Source organism: Trichechus manatus, unplaced genomic scaffold, assembly GCF_000243295.1.
Source record: "Trichechus manatus latirostris isolate Lorelei unplaced genomic scaffold, TriManLat1.0 scaffold00074, whole genome shotgun sequence".
Classification (NCBI taxonomy): Eukaryota; Metazoa; Chordata; class Mammalia; order Sirenia; family Trichechidae; genus Trichechus; species Trichechus manatus.
In genome coordinates this window covers 10660488-10666920 of record NW_004444010.1, presented here as the reverse complement: position 1 = coordinate 10666920, position 6433 = coordinate 10660488, and the positions used below count along the sequence as shown (strand labels likewise).

Here is a 6433-nt window from a genome sequence, read left to right as displayed (position 1 = left end):
AATCCTTGACAACTTCAATCTTTTCTCTGTTTATCATGATGTTGCTTATTGGTCCAGTTGCGAGGATTTTTGTTTTCTTTATGTTTAGGTGTAATCCATACTGAAGGCTGTAGTCTATGATCTTCATCAGTAAGTGCTTCAAGTCCTCTTCACTTTCAGCAAGCAAGGTTAGGTTAAGTTGCAGCATAACCAAGCCAGGGATATAATGGGCCCAAAGGAGCTGCGAGATCTAACCAGCATGATCTGGGAGAGAGTATGCATGGGATTGCATGTTGAACGTGCTTGATCAAGGAGGCCATAACATGAGCTTGGATAAGGGAGACTATGTCAGTTTGGGAACACTCTCTCAGAGTACAGGATTTAGTATCCTGACAAAAACCTCTGGGTATAATGCAAACTCATTTCTGTGCACCATTCACCTACTTCGTGTAGAAAGAAGTAGCTCAAGGTTAGAATATATATATATATATATAAACTCATAGGCAGTGGTATATGCCTTGGCAGACTGATTGGGGCCTAGAAAGAGAAAAACTGGTCAGGGACAAGGAGGTCTGGGGTAGACACCTGTGGATAAACATATGAGAGCGGGCACAAAGCATGAAAATCTTTATATCACATGATCACACCCACCAGAGACCATCCAACACAGAAGGACTAAACAACTAAGTAGCCTTAATGACTCAGCCAGTTAACATCAGCTAGCCTCTATCATTGCCCATCCCAAAGCTGACAAAATGAGTGCATAAATAGAGTAGCTAAGGTGGCTACACATGTGTCCAAGATCATGGGTTCCCATTTACCAAGGCTAATTTAGCTATTGCTACTGCTGAATGTCCAAGCTGTCAGCAACAGAGACCAACATTGAGTCCCTAATGTCACCATCTCTCAAGAAGATCAACTTGCCACTTAGTTTGCTTTTCTTGTGAGCAGGCTATCCAGGAGCATCACTCTCCAAGGATTTATGGAGTGCTTGATCCACTGTCATGAGATCTCACATAACATTGCATCAGACCAAGGAACCTACTATATACAGCAAAGCATATGTAGGAGTGGGTGTATGAGCATGGAATCCTTTGGGCATATGTTACACCTCACCACACAGAAAGTACTAGCCTAATGGAGCATTAGAAAAACCTTTGAAGGCATCGCTGAAGTGCCAGTGCAGGGCCACTGCTTTGGATGAGGTGCCATCCTCCAGAACTCAATACAGGTAGTCCCTGACTTATGATGTATTGGAGTTACAATGAACCACGCTTAAACCATCTGTTTTTTTTGTTTGTTTGTTTGTTTGTTTTAACATCTATCTTCCATATGACAGCTGTGATTCAGCCTATAGATCAAGGTGCAATCACTACTTTTAAGGCATACCACCTACGGACTACATTTGCTCAGGCAACATTACACAATTTCTGAAAGAATTATAATGTTCTTCAGCGTATCCAGAACATTGCTTCTTCCTAGGAGGAAGTTACAGGAAAATGCATGTAGGGGATATGGAAAAAATAACTGAGTTATGTGAATACACTGCAGGCATTTGATCAGGATAACATGTTGAAAGAAATAGGTGGAAAAATCGTCCATGTGACAAGAACTTGATATTGCTGATGTGGAAGAGCTCATAGATCATAAAGAAGGAGAACTGAAAGATTAGGACTTAATGAATTTTGAAGAGGAAAGAAATGCTGAGGAAGAAAGAAATAATGAGGAAGAGGAAGAAGTTGTCAAATAATTTTACACTGAAAGAATTAGCTGAAGTGTTTTCTAAACTAAATCGGGGTTTCTATTGCTTGAAAACATGGACCCAAACACTGATTGCTTTGCTAAAGTCGATCGGCAGATTTGGGAAGCAGTGAGATGTTACTGCAAAATATTTGAAGAAAAAAAGAAAAGTACCATACAGACAATTCTCACTAATTTTCTAACTAGAAACGCTAATGGAGCTTACTGGATAAGTCGCTGGCTTTTAAACGCAGCCCCATCTTATGTTTCCCATGGGGTAATTACATGACTCAACCCACTGGACACCCAGATGAGCCAAAGCAGATTTCTAAAGACTGTGGAGAGCTCTCAGACTGCAATTCCCTTTGCTTGGCTTTTGAGATGCAGAATTAGCGTAAAGCTGGGTGTGACCCCTAGACTGCATCATTAAACCCCCTCTTCAACCAGGGAGTTATTCACAAGTGAAAAGGCAGGTATGACATGGCCCTGCCCTACTCATATTTAGAAACTAAAGAATGAGAGAAATATTGAGAATGAAGTTCATGTAGCTTTATCCTAGAGATCTGGGCTGACCATATTGAATTCACACGGAGGATGGGAGCAAAGAACGTCCCTCTGCTGTTCAAATACAATGAAAATCCAGGAGTTGCATTTGAATGCATACACATTCCTACTGAACCCCTGGCTCCTCACACTACAATATGGTAGGTTTTCATCACCTCCAGGAAAAAATGTCTTTACTCATAACTTTTAAATACCTTAGTTGCAGCTAGGGCTTCGAACCAGTTCATTCTGGTTTGACCCGCAACTGAGAATTTGCATTTCTACCCCAAATATTACTGAATCAGAATCTATACTTTGACAAGATCCCCAGATGATTCTATCTTGTTCAAATGTAGATTACAATTCAGTATATGTGGGATAGATGTGCAAATTCTCAGCAGAGGGTCGAAGCCCTGGAGGTAAGACCACTTTTGCTTCCATCCCTTAATTCACGTGGCCAACATGGCGGTGTAGTCAGATGCTTCCTATATCCCTCTTACAACAAAGACCTGGAGAAACAGGTGATTTGATTGTATATGAATATTTAGGAGCCCTGAACAAGGCAAAGTTGAGGAATCGGACTGAGTGGTCGGGGGGAGAGGGAGACAGTTTGGAAGAAGGCAAGAGCGCCAGAGCGGCGGCCTCGAAACTGCAGCTCTGCAGCCATGCCCGGTCCGCAGTGAAGCAGGCAAACAGCTGTGCTGTACGCGCGCTCAGGAAGCAGTTTCCACATCGAGAGAGACCTGGCATCAGAGATTCTGCTTGGACGCTCCAAACCAGTGAAAAGCAGCTCCCAAGTGGCTAAAGATAAGTACATATGTGTGGCCTTTCACAGGAATTTAAAAAAAAAAAAAAAAAGCCCATTTGCAAAAAACCTCTCTCCCTTTTACCTCCTCCCTCTGTGCTCTGCACCAGGAGTCTGCTGGGCTGGAAATAGATCCCATAAGGCACCCTGACCCATTCTCCTGGCCTTGGATAGGGAACAAATAAGCTACTGGCTCCCCTAAGCCAGGAACAGAGGGTCAGCACAGCTCCTTTGCTAGGCATAGGCATACGAGGTCTGCAGATTCTGAGTGTCTTACACCCCTGTATAGACTTGTGAAGACCCATCTCAACAACGTTAGCCCTCACTACCACAGTACAACAGGGCAAACATCTGAAGTTTAGCTTTAACTGTTTCAGCTGTGAAGTGGTAGATTTGTGACCCTCAAAACAGCCCTGCCCCTTAAATAGGTGCTTTTACCAATCCACAACAGGGGCTTGAGGACTGGTGACATCACCTAAAGCTCCTAGTCACCTGCTACAGGAGTCTAAGAAAAAGTGGTGCCCTCGAGTCTTTACAGCCAACAGAGTGGGGTGCTCATAGTCTGGCTGCAAAACTCACCTACCTACTCACCCTAGAGAATAGGGACACACTTTCCTTTCAGACTCTCAGGGGCAGCCATCAGCCCCCTGCCTGGCTCAGCGCATGATCCCCTACCACGGCCAGAGTCCAGTGCCTGCACCAATCACCCATGCCTCTCTAGGACTGTGGGTGACAGCCTGCACCACACACTTGGTGACTGACTGCCTGGACACCTGAGCTGAACCCATATAAGGAAATTTAACAGACTCCTGTGTGCACATACTTAGTTACAGAACTAACTACCTGGTGACAGGACGTTAGAGATTTAAAAGTGTCAATAATCAAACTAGTGCACATGAGCAGCCTATTAGGGCATATCAAAACAAAACAAAACAAGAAGCTAGGACTCACTAAACAAATATAAAATAAAATCATAATAGGGGGACCTCATACCATCAAGAAAGTAGTGCCAGGAGCAGAGCGTGTCCTTTGGACCAGGGTCCCTGCACAGAGAAGCTCCTACTCTGGGGGAACACTGAAGAGAAGAAGGCCGACAGAGAGAAAAAGCCTTCCCCTGGAGCTGATGCCCTGAATTTGGACTTTCAGCCTACTTTCACTGTGAGGAAATAAACTTCTCTTCATTAAAACCATCCACTTGTGGTATTTCCGTTATAGCAGCGCTAGGTGACTAAGATAGAATTTGGTACCGCGAGAGTGGGGTGCTGCTCTAACAGATACCTAAAACGTGGAAGCGGTTTTAAAACTGTGAATGGTTAGAGATGTGGCAGTGACAGAGGACCAGCAGCAGCAGAGAACCTGCAGCAGCCAAGAAACAGCAGTGGCAGAGAACCAACAGCAGCAGAACCAGGAGACGGCACTGGAGCTGACCCATGGGGCGAGAGGGCTGAGTGCCTGTGCGCAGGAGGCTTCCTGGGCGAGAGAGGTGCCTCTGGGTACTTATCGGAGGAGCTAGGCTTGTTGACCCACGGAGCAAGGGAGCTGACAGCTGGTGTGCATGAGGCTTTCTGGCCTAGTGGCGTGCCTCCAGGCACTTATTGGTGGAGCTACCGAGCTTTGGAACACTTGCCGCAGCAGGGCAGGAGCGGGCTTGAGGCCCGAGGAGCTGAGAGGCTAAGAAACCAGGAAACAAGCTGAACAGACAAGGGACACAAGAAGCTGAGCTGCCTCAGTCTCAAAAGCCTGATTGAATTTCCTGAAGTTATGCAAAATAAAATATTACAATTATTGCCTTATTCACAATGTACAGAGGGATTTTATTACACAGACTGGTGATCCTACGGGGACTGGCCATGGAGGAGAGTCTGTTTTTGGTCAACTGTATGGTGATCAAGCAGGTTTTTTTGAGGTAGAAAAGGTGCCAAGAATTAAACACAAGAAGAAAGGCACTGTGTCCATGGTGAACAACGGCAGTGATCAGCATGGATCTCAGTTTCTTATTACTACAGGAGAAAATCTAGACTACCTTGATGGTGTTCATACAGTGTTTGGTGAGGTAACAGAAGGCATAGACATAATTAAGAAAATTAATGAGACCTTTGTTGACAAGGACTTTGTACCTTATCAAGATATCAGGATAAATCATACAGTGATTTTAGATGATGCATTTGATGACCCTCCTGATTTATTGATTCCTGATCGATCACCAGAACCCACAAGGGAACAACTAGATAGTGGTCGAACAGGGGCAGATGAAGAAATTGATGATTTCAAAGGAAGGTCAGCTGAAGAAGTAGAAGAAATAAAAGCAGAAAAAGAGGCCAAAACTCAAGCTATTCTATTAGAAATGGTGGGAGACCTACCTGATGCAGACATTAAACCTCCAGAAAATGTGTTGTTTGTATGTAAATTGAATCCAGTGACTACAGATGAGGATATGGAGATAATATTCTCAAGATTTGGGCTGATCAGAAGTTGTGAAGTTATCTGGGATTGGAAGACAGGAGAATCTCTCTGTTATGCTTTTATTGAATTTGAAAAGGAAGAAGACTGTGAGAAAGCCTTTTTCAAAATGGACAACATACTTAGAGATGACAGAAGAATACATGTGTATTTTAGCCAGTCTGTTGCGAAGGTTAAATGCAAAGGAAAAGGTGGGAAATACACCAAGAGTGATTTCAAGGAGTATGAAAAGGAACAGAATAAACCATCTAATTTGGTTCTGAAAGATAAAGCCCAAACAGGATGCAAAATAAGATCTTATATTAGATGAAGAGGCAGAAGACTCAAAATCAAGACACTTACACACAAGTAAAAAACACAAAAAGAAAACCCGTCACTGCTCTGAAGAAAAAGAAGATGAGGACTACATGCCAATCAAAAATCGTAATCAGGATATCTACAGGGAAATGGGGTTTGGTCACTATGAGGAAGAAGAAAGCTGTTGGGAGAAACGAAAGAGTGAAAAGAGAGATCGACCTCAAAACCAAAGTCGTAGCAGATCTCAAGAAAGGGATGGCCACTATAGTAATGGTCACAAATCCAAATACCAAACAGATCCCTATGAAAGAGAAAGGAGTAAAAAGAGAGACTGAAGCAGGAGTCCAAAGAAATCCAAAGATAAAGAAAAATCTAAGTACAGATGAAAGATGAAGAATCAGAAATGAGTGGCTAACATATTTACTCTTATCTAACTTAGAGTACCAGGAAAGCAAGTGTTCAGATTTTGTGTCAAAGCAGTTAAAGACTCTGCTTGTTATTATTATTTTTTTCATATTAGGATTATGGCCCTTTTAGATTAATATTGATTGTTTAGGGCACTGAAAGACAAAGAAGAATTTAACATTTTCTTCGTATACTTTTTTACAC

General features: G+C 43.0%; 1 pseudogene; it reads left to right on the top strand.

Moving 5' to 3' along the window:
- Nucleotides 1-4811: 4811 nt before the first annotated feature.
- Nucleotides 4812-6231, top strand: LOC101355619 (peptidyl-prolyl cis-trans isomerase-like 4 pseudogene; annotated as a pseudogene).
- The last annotated feature ends 202 nt before the right edge of the window (nt 6232-6433 follow it).